This window comes from Mytilus galloprovincialis, chromosome 9 (genome assembly GCF_965363235.1).
Source record: "Mytilus galloprovincialis chromosome 9, xbMytGall1.hap1.1, whole genome shotgun sequence".
Classification (NCBI taxonomy): domain Eukaryota; kingdom Metazoa; phylum Mollusca; class Bivalvia; order Mytilida; family Mytilidae; genus Mytilus; species Mytilus galloprovincialis.
In genome coordinates this window covers 40,851,600-40,862,374 of record NC_134846.1, presented here as the reverse complement: position 1 = coordinate 40,862,374, position 10,775 = coordinate 40,851,600, and positions in this window count along the sequence as shown.

Below are 10,775 nucleotides of genomic sequence, written 5' to 3'. Positions count from 1 at the left end.
CTTTAAAAATTAGGTCCAAAGTTGGGGTCGGACACCCTACCCCACCCTTACGGAAATGTTAATAAAAAATGTTTGACGGCAATACTTTTTTCGCCACTAGGTGCAATGTGAAGCTGAATAGGTAAGGTTTACTTGAAAAAAAATCCAGGGTGTGCTTAGGCTTAGATTTTTTTTAAATTAGGTCCAAAGTTGGGGTCGGACACTCTACCCCACCCTTACGGAAATGTTCATAAAAAATGTTTGACGGCAATACTTTTTTCGCCACTAGGTGCAATGTGAAGCTGAATAGGTAAGGTTTACTTGAAAAAAAATCCAGGGTGTGCTTAGGCTTAGATTTTTTTAAAATTAGGTCCAAAGTTGGGGTCGGACACCCTACCCCACCCTTACGGAAATGTTAATAAAAAATGTTTGACGGCAATACTTTTTTCGCCACTAGGTGCAATGTGAAGCTGAATAGGTAAGGTTTACTTGAAAAAAAATCCAGGGTGTGCTTAGGCTTAGATTTTTTTTAAATTAGGTCCAAAGTTGGGGTCGGACACCCTACCCCACCCTTACGGAAATGTTAATAAAAAATGTTTGACGGCAATACTTTTTTCGCCACTAGGTGCAATGTGAAGCTGAATAGGTAAGGTTTACTTGAAAAAAAATCCAGGGTGTGCTTAGGCTTAGATTTTTTTAAAATTAGGTCCAAAGTTTGGGTCGGACACCCTACCCCACCCTTACGGAAATGTTCATAAAAAATGTTTGACGGCAATACTTTTTTCGCCACTAGGTGCAATGTGAAGCTGAATAGGTAAGGTTTACTTGAAAAAAAATCCAGGTGTGCTTAGGCTTAGATTTTTTTTAAATTAGGTCCAAAGTTGGGGTCGGACACCCTACCCCACCCTTACGGAAATGTTAATAAAAAATGTTTGACGGCAATACTTTTTTCGCCACTAGGTGCAATGTGAAGCTGAATAGGTAAGGTTTACTTGAAAAAAAAATCCAGGGTGTGCTTAGGCTTAGATTTTTTTTAAATTAGGTCCAAAGTTTGGGTCGGACACCCTACCCCACCCTTACGGAAATGTTCATAAAAAATGTTTGACGGCAATACTTTTTTCGCCACTAGGTGCAATGTGAAGCTGAATAGGTAAGGTTTACTTGAAAAAAAATCCAGGTGTGCTTAGGCTTAGATTTTTTTTAAATTAGGTCCAAAGTTGGGGTCGGACACCCTACCCCACCCTTACGGAAATGTTAATAAAAAATGTTTGACGGCAATACTTTTTTCGCCACTAGGTGCAATGTGAAGCTGAATAGGTAAGGTTTACTTGAAAAAAAATCCAGGGTGTGCTTAGGCTTAGATTTTTTTTAAATTAGGTCCAAAGTTTGGGTCGGACACCCTACCCCACCCTTACGGAAATGTTCATAAAAAATGTTTGACGGCAATACTTTTTTCGCCACTAGGTGCAATGTGAAGCTGAATAGGTAAGGTTTACTTGAAAAAAAATCCAGGTGTGCTTAGGCTTAGATTTTTTTTAAATTAGGTCCAAAGTTGGGGTCGGACACCCTACCCCACCCTTACGGAAATGTTAATAAAAAATGTTTGACGGCAATACTTTTTTCGCCACTAGGTGCAATGTGAAGCTGAATAGGTAAGGTTTACTTGAAAAAAAATCCAGGGTGTGCTTAGGCTTAGATTTTTTTTAAATTAGGTCCAAAGTTTGGGTCGGACACCCTACCCCACCCTTACGGAAATGTTCATAAAAAATGTTTGACGGCAATACTTTTTTCGCCACTAGGTGCAATGTGAAGCTGAATAGGTAAGGTTTACTTGAAAAAAAATCCAGGTGTGCTTAGGCTTAGATTTTTTTTAAATTAGGTCCAAAGTTGGGGTCGGACACCCTACCCCACCCTTACGGAAATGTTAATAAAAAATGTTTGACGGCAATACTTTTTTCGCCACTAGGTGCAATGTGAAGCTGAATAGGTAAGGTTTACTTGAAAAAAAATCCAGGGTGTGCTTAGGCTTAGATTTTTTTTAAATTAGGTCCAAAGTTTGGGTCGGACACCCTACCCCACCCTTACGGAAATGTTCATAAAAAATGTTTGACGGCAATACTTTTTTCGCCACTAGGTGCAATGTGAAGCTGAATAGGTAAGGTTTACTTGAAAAAAAATCCAGGTGTGCTTAGGCTTAGATTTTTTTTAAATTAGGTCCAAAGTTGGGGTCGGACACCCTACCCCACCCTTACGGAAATGTTAATAAAAAATGTTTGACGGCAATACTTTTTTCGCCACTAGGTGCAATGTGAAGTTGAATAGGTAAGGTTTACTTGAAAAAAAATCCAGGGTGTGCTTAGGCTTAGATTTTTTTTAAATTAGGTCCAAAGTTTGGGTCGGACACCCTACCCCACCCTTACGGAAATGTTCATAAAAAATGTTTGACGGCAATACTTTTTTCGCCACTAGGTGCAATGTGAAGCTGAATAGGTAAGGTTTACTTGAAAAAAAATCCAGGTGTGCTTAGGCTTAGATTTTTTTTAAATTAGGTCCAAAGTTGGGGTCGGACACCCTACCCCACCCTTACGGAAATGTTAATAAAAAATGTTTGACGGCAATACTTTTTTCGCCACTAGGTGCAATGTGAAGCTGAATAGGTAAGGTTTACTTGAAAAAAAATCCAGGGTGTGCTTAGGCTTAGATTTTTTTAAAATTAGGTCCAAAGTTTGGGTCGGACACCCTACCCCACCCTTACGGAAATGTTCATAAAAAATGTTTGACGGCAATACTTTTTTCGCCACTAGGTGCAATGTGAAGCTGAATAGGTAAGGTTTACTTGAAAAAAAATCCAGGTGTGCTTAGGCTTAGATTTTTTTTAAATTAGGTCCAAAGTTGGGGTCGGACACCCTACCCCACCCTTACGGAAATGTTAATAAAAAATGTTTGACGGCAATACTTTTTTCGCCACTAGGTGCAATGTGAAGCTGAATAGGTAAGGTTTACTTGAAAAAAAATCCAGGGTGTGCTTAGGCTTAGATTTTTTTTAAATTAGGTCCAAAGTTTGGGTCGGACACCCTACCCCACCCTTACGGAAATGTTCATAAAAAATGTTTGACGGCAATACTTTTTTCGCCACTAGGTGCAATGTGAAGCTGAATAGGTAAGGTTTACTTGAAAAAAAATCCAGGTGTGCTTAGGCTTAGATTTTTTTTAAATTAGGTCCAAAGTTGGGGTCGGACACCCTACCCCACCCTTACGGAAATGTTAATAAAAAATGTTTGACGGCAATACTTTTTTCGCCACTAGGTGCAATGTGAAGCTGAATAGGTAAGGTTTACTTGAAAAAAAATCCAGGGTGTGCTTAGGCTTAGATTTTTTTTAAATTAGGTCCAAAGTTTGGGTCGGACACCCTACCCCACCCTTACGGAAATGTTCATAAAAAATGTTTGACGGCAATACTTTTTTCGCCACTAGGTGCAATGTGAAGCTGAATAGGTAAGGTTTACTTGAAAAAAAATCCAGGTGTGCTTAGGCTTAGATTTTTTTTAAATTAGGTCCAAAGTTGGGGTCGGACACCCTACCCCACCCTTACGGAAATGTTAATAAAAAATGTTTGACGGCAATACTTTTTTCGCCACTAGGTGCAATGTGAAGCTGAATAGGTAAGGTTTACTTGAAAAAAAATCCAGGGTGTGCTTAGGCTTAGATTTTTTTTAAATTAGGTCCAAAGTTTGGGTCGGACACCCTACCCCACCCTTACGGAAATGTTCATAAAAAATGTTTGACGGCAATACTTTTTTCGCCACTAGGTGCAATGTGAAGCTGAATAGGTAAGGTTTACTTGAAAAAAAATCCAGGTGTGCTTAGGCTTAGATTTTTTTTAAATTAGGTCCAAAGTTGGGGTCGGACACCCTACCCCACCCTTACGGAAATGTTAATAAAAAATGTTTGACGGCAATACTTTTTTCGCCACTAGGTGCAATGTGAAGCTGAATAGGTAAGGTTTACTTGAAAAAAAATCCAGGGTGTGCTTAGGCTTAGATTTTTTTTAAATTAGGTCCAAAGTTTGGGTCGGACACCCTACCCCACCCTTACGGAAATGTTCATAAAAAATGTTTGACGGCAATACTTTTTTCGCCACTAGGTGCAATGTGAAGCTGAATAGGTAAGGTTTACTTGAAAAAAAATCCAGGTGTGCTTAGGCTTAGATTTTTTTTAAATTAGGTCCAAAGTTGGGGTCGGACACCCTACCCCACCCTTACGGAAATGTTAATAAAAAATGTTTGACGGCAATACTTTTTTCGCCACTAGGTGCAATGTGAAGCTGAATAGGTAAGGTTTACTTGAAAAAAAATCCAGGGTGTGCTTAGGCTTAGATTTTTTTTAAATTAGGTCCAAAGTTTGGGTCGGACACCCTACCCCACCCTTACGGAAATGTTCATAAAAAATGTTTGACGGCAATACTTTTTTCGCCACTAGGTGCAATGTGAAGCTGAATAGGTAAGGTTTACTTGAAAAAAAATCCAGGTGTGCTTAGGCTTAGATTTTTTTTAAATTAGGTCCAAAGTTGGGGTCGGACACCCTACCCCACCCTTACGGAAATGTTAATAAAAAATGTTTGACGGCAATACTTTTTTCGCCACTAGGTGCAATGTGAAGCTGAATAGGTAAGGTTTACTTGAAAAAAAATCCAGGGTGTGCTTAGGCTTAGATTTTTTTTAAATTAGGTCCAAAGTTTGGGTCGGACACCCTACCCCACCCTTACGGAAATGTTCATAAAAAATGTTTGACGGCAATACTTTTTTCGCCACTAGGTGCAATGTGAAGCTGAATAGGTAAGGTTTACTTGAAAAAAAATCCAGGTGTGCTTAGGCTTAGATTTTTTTTAAATTAGGTCCAAAGTTGGGGTCGGACACCCTACCCCACCCTTACGGAAATGTTAATAAAAAATGTTTGACGGCAATACTTTTTTCGCCACTAGGTGCAATGTGAAGCTGAATAGGTAAGGTTTACTTGAAAAAAAATCCAGGGTGTGCTTAGGCTTAGATTTTTTTTAAATTAGGTCCAAAGTTTGGGTCGGACACCCTACCCCACCCTTACGGAAATGTTCATAAAAAATGTTTGACGGCAATACTTTTTTCGCCACTAGGTGCAATGTGAAGCTGAATAGGTAAGGTTTACTTGAAAAAAAATCCAGGTGTGCTTAGGCTTAGATTTTTTTTAAATTAGGTCCAAAGTTGGGGTCGGACACCCTACCCCACCCTTACGGAAATGTTAATAAAAAATGTTTGACGGCAATACTTTTTTCGCCACTAGGTGCAATGTGAAGCTGAATAGGTAAGGTTTACTTGAAAAAAAATCCAGGGTGTGCTTAGGCTTAGATTTTTTTTAAATTAGGTCCAAAGTTTGGGTCGGACACCCTACCCCACCCTTACGGAAATGTTCATAAAAAATGTTTGACGGCAATACTTTTTTCGCCACTAGGTGCAATGTGAAGCTGAATAGGTAAGGTTTACTTGAAAAAAAATCCAGGTGTGCTTAGGCTTAGATTTTTTTTAAATTAGGTCCAAAGTTGGGGTCGGACACCCTACCCCACCCTTACGGAAATGTTAATAAAAAATGTTTGACGGCAATACTTTTTTCGCCACTAGGTGCAATGTGAAGCTGAATAGGTAAGGTTTACTTGAAAAAAAATCCAGGGTGTGCTTAGGCTTAGATTTTTTTTAAATTAGGTCCAAAGTTTGGGTCGGACACCCTACCCCACCCTTACGGAAATGTTCATAAAAAATGTTTGACGGCAATACTTTTTTCGCCACTAGGTGCAATGTGAAGCTGAATAGGTAAGGTTTACTTGAAAAAAAATCCAGGTGTGCTTAGGCTTAGATTTTTTTTAAATTAGGTCCAAAGTTGGGGTCGGACACCCTACCCCACCCTTACGGAAATGTTAATAAAAAATGTTTGACGGCAATACTTTTTTCGCCACTAGGTGCAATGTGAAGCTGAATAGGTAAGGTTTACTTGAAAAAAAATCCAGGGTGTGCTTAGGCTTAGATTTTTTTTAAATTAGGTCCAAAGTTTGGGTCGGACACCCTACCCCACCCTTACGGAAATGTTCATAAAAAATGTTTGACGGCAATACTTTTTTCGCCACTAGGTGCAATGTGAAGCTGAATAGGTAAGGTTTACTTGAAAAAAAATCCAGGTGTGCTTAGGCTTAGATTTTTTTTAAATTAGGTCCAAAGTTGGGGTCGGACACCCTACCCCACCCTTACGGAAATGTTAATAAAAAATGTTTGACGGCAATACTTTTTTCGCCACTAGGTGCAATGTGAAGCTGAATAGGTAAGGTTTACTTGAAAAAAAATCCAGGGTGTGCTTAGGCTTAGATTTTTTTTAAATTAGGTCCAAAGTTTGGGTCGGACACCCTACCCCACCCTTACGGAAATGTTCATAAAAAATGTTTGACGGCAATACTTTTTTCGCCACTAGGTGCAATGTGAAGCTGAATAGGTAAGGTTTACTTGAAAAAAAATCCAGGTGTGCTTAGGCTTAGATTTTTTTTAAATTAGGTCCAAAGTTGGGGTCGGACACCCTACCCCACCCTTACGGAAATGTTAATAAAAAATGTTTGACGGCAATACTTTTTTCGCCACTAGGTGCAATGTGAAGCTGAATAGGTAAGGTTTACTTGAAAAAAAATCCAGGGTGTGCTTAGGCTTAGATTTTTTTTAAATTAGGTCCAAAGTTTGGGTCGGACACCCTACCCCACCCTTACGGAAATGTTCATAAAAAATGTTTGACGGCAATACTTTTTTCGCCACTAGGTGCAATGTGAAGCTGAATAGGTAAGGTTTACTTGAAAAAAAATCCAGGTGTGCTTAGGCTTAGATTTTTTTTAAATTAGGTCCAAAGTTGGGGTCGGACACCCTACCCCACCCTTACGGAAATGTTAATAAAAAATGTTTGACGGCAATACTTTTTTCGCCACTAGGTGCAATGTGAAGCTGAATAGGTAAGGTTTACTTGAAAAAAAATCCAGGGTGTGCTTAGGCTTAGATTTTTTTTAAATTAGGTCCAAAGTTTGGGTCGGACACCCTACCCCACCCTTACGGAAATGTTCATAAAAAATGTTTGACGGCAATACTTTTTTCGCCACTAGGTGCAATGTGAAGCTGAATAGGTAAGGTTTACTTGAAAAAAAATCCAGGTGTGCTTAGGCTTAGATTTTTTTTAAATTAGGTCCAAAGTTGGGGTCGGACACCCTACCCCACCCTTACGGAAATGTTAATAAAAAATGTTTGACGGCAATACTTTTTTCGCCACTAGGTGCAATGTGAAGCTGAATAGGTAAGGTTTACTTGAAAAAAAATCCAGGGTGTGCTTAGGCTTAGATTTTTTTTAAATTAGGTCCAAAGTTTGGGTCGGACACCCTACCCCACCCTTACGGAAATGTTCATAAAAAATGTTTGACGGCAATACTTTTTTCGCCACTAGGTGCAATGTGAAGCTGAATAGGTAAGGTTTACTTGAAAAAAAATCCAGGTGTGCTTAGGCTTAGATTTTTTTTAAATTAGGTCCAAAGTTGGGGTCGGACACCCTACCCCACCCTTACGGAAATGTTAATAAAAAATGTTTGACGGCAATACTTTTTTCGCCACTAGGTGCAATGTGAAGCTGAATAGGTAAGGTTTACTTGAAAAAAAATCCAGGGTGTGCTTAGGCTTAGATTTTTTTTAAATTAGGTCCAAAGTTTGGGTCGGACAACCTACCCCACCCTTACGGAAATGTTCATAAAAAATGTTTGACGGCAATACTTTTTTCGCCACTAGGTGCAATGTGAAGCTGAATAGGTAAGGTTTACTTGAAAAAAAATCCAGGTGTGCTTAGGCTTAGATTTTTTTTAAATTAGGTCCAAAGTTGGGGTCGGACACCCTACCCCACCCTTACGGAAATGTTAATAAAAAATGTTTGACGGCAATACTTTTTTCGCCACTAGGTGCAATGTGAAGCTGAATAGGTAAGGTTTACTTGAAAAAAAATCCAGGGTGTGCTTAGGCTTAGATTTTTTTTAAATTAGGTCCAAAGTTTGGGTCGGACACCCTACCCCACCCTTACGGAAATGTTCATAAAAAATGTTTGACGGCAATACTTTTTTCGCCACTAGGTGCAATGTGAAGCTGAATAGGTAAGGTTTACTTGAAAAAAAATCCAGGTGTGCTTAGGCTTAGATTTTTTTTAAATTAGGTCCAAAGTTGGGGTCGGACACCCTACCCCACCCTTACGGAAATGTTAATAAAAAATGTTTGACGGCAATACTTTTTTCGCCACTAGGTGCAATGTGAAGCTGAATAGGTAAGGTTTACTTGAAAAAAAATCCAGGGTGTGCTTAGGCTTAGATTTTTTTTAAATTAGGTCCAAAGTTTGGGTCGGACACCCTACCCCACCCTTACGGAAATGTTCATAAAAAATGTTTGACGGCAATACTTTTTTCGCCACTAGGTGCAATGTGAAGCTGAATAGGTAAGGTTTACTTGAAAAAAAATCCAGGTGTGCTTAGGCTTAGATTTTTTTTAAATTAGGTCCAAAGTTGGGGTCGGACACCCTACCCCACCCTTACGGAAATGTTAATAAAAAATGTTTGACGGCAATACTTTTTTCGCCACTAGGTGCAATGTGAAGCTGAATAGGTAAGGTTTACTTGAAAAAAAATCCAGGGTGTGCTTAGGCTTAGATTTTTTTTAAATTAGGTCCAAAGTTTGGGTCGGACACCCTACCCCACCCTTACGGAAATGTTCATAAAAAATGTTTGACGGCAATACTTTTTTCGCCACTAGGTGCAATGTGAAGCTGAATAGGTAAGGTTTACTTGAAAAAAAATCCAGGTGTGCTTAGGCTTAGATTTTTTTTAAATTAGGTCCAAAGTTGGGGTCGGACACCCTACCCCACCCTTACGGAAATGTTAATAAAAAATGTTTGACGGCAATACTTTTTTCGCCACTAGGTGCAATGTGAAGCTGAATAGGTAAGGTTTACTTGAAAAAAAATCCAGGGTGTGCTTAGGCTTAGATTTTTTTTAAATTAGGTCCAAAGTTTGGGTCGGACACCCTACCCCACCCTTACGGAAATGTTCATAAAAAATGTTTGACGGCAATACTTTTTTCGCCACTAGGTGCAATGTGAAGCTGAATAGGTAAGGTTTACTTGAAAAAAAATCCAGGTGTGCTTAGGCTTAGATTTTTTTTAAATTAGGTCCAAAGTTGGGGTCGGACACCCTACCCCACCCTTACGGAAATGTTAATAAAAAATGTTTGACGGCAATACTTTTTTCGCCACTAGGTGCAATGTGAAGCTGAATAGGTAAGGTTTACTTGAAAAAAAATCCAGGGTGTGCTTAGGCTTAGATTTTTTTTAAATTAGGTCCAAAGTTTGGGTCGGACACCCTACCCCACCCTTACGGAAATGTTCATAAAAAATGTTTGACGGCAATACTTTTTTCGCCACTAGGTGCAATGTGAAGCTGAATAGGTAAGGTTTACTTGAAAAAAAATCCAGGTGTGCTTAGGCTTAGATTTTTTTTAAATTAGGTCCAAAGTTGGGGTCGGACACCCTACCCCACCCTTACGGAAATGTTAATAAAAAATGTTTGACGGCAATACTTTTTTCGCCACTAGGTGCAATGTGAAGCTGAATAGGTAAGGTTTACTTGAAAAAAAATCCAGGGTGTGCTTAGGCTTAGATTTTTTTTAAATTAGGTCCAAAGTTTGGGTCGGACACCCTACCCCACCCTTACGGAAATGTTCATAAAAAATGTTTGACGGCAATACTTTTTTCGCCACTAGGTGCAATGTGAAGCTGAATAGGTAAGGTTTACTTGAAAAAAAATCCAGGTGTGCTTAGGCTTAGATTTTTTTTAAATTAGGTCCAAAGTTGGGGTCGGACACCCTACCCCACCCTTACGGAAATGTTAATAAAAAATGTTTGACGGCAATACTTTTTTCGCCACTAGGTGCAATGTGAAGCTGAATAGGTAAGGTTTACTTGAAAAAAAATCCAGGGTGTGCTTAGGCTTAGATTTTTTTTAAATTAGGTCCAAAGTTTGGGTCGGACACCCTACCCCACCCTTACGGAAATGTTCATAAAAAATGTTTGACGGCAATACTTTTTTCGCCACTAGGTGCAATGTGAAGCTGAATAGGTAAGGTTTACTTGAAAAAAAATCCAGGTGTGCTTAGGCTTAGATTTTTTTTAAATTAGGTCCAAAGTTGGGGTCGGACACCCTACCCCACCCTTACGGAAATGTTAATAAAAAATGTTTGACGGCAATACTTTTTTCGCCACTAGGTGCAATGTGAAGCTGAATAGGTAAGGTTTACTTGAAAAAAAATCCAGGGTGTGCTTAGGCTTAGATTTTTTTTAAATTAGGTCCAAAGTTTGGGTCGGACACCCTACCCCACCCTTACGGAAATGTTCATAAAAAATGTTTGACGGCAATACTTTTTTCGCCACTAGGTGCAATGTGAAGCTGAATAGGTAAGGTTTACTTGAAAAAAAATCCAGGTGTGCTTAGGCTTAGATTTTTTTTAAATTAGGTCCAAAGTTGGGGTCGGACACCCTACCCCACCCTTATGGAAATGTTAATAAAAAATGTTTGACGGCAATACTTTTTTCGCCACTAGGTGCAATGTGAAGCTGAATAGGTAAGGTTTACTTGAAAAAAAATCCAGGGTGTGCTTAGGCTTAGATTTTTTTTAAATTAGGTCCAAAGTTTGGGTCGGACACCCTACCCCACCCTTACG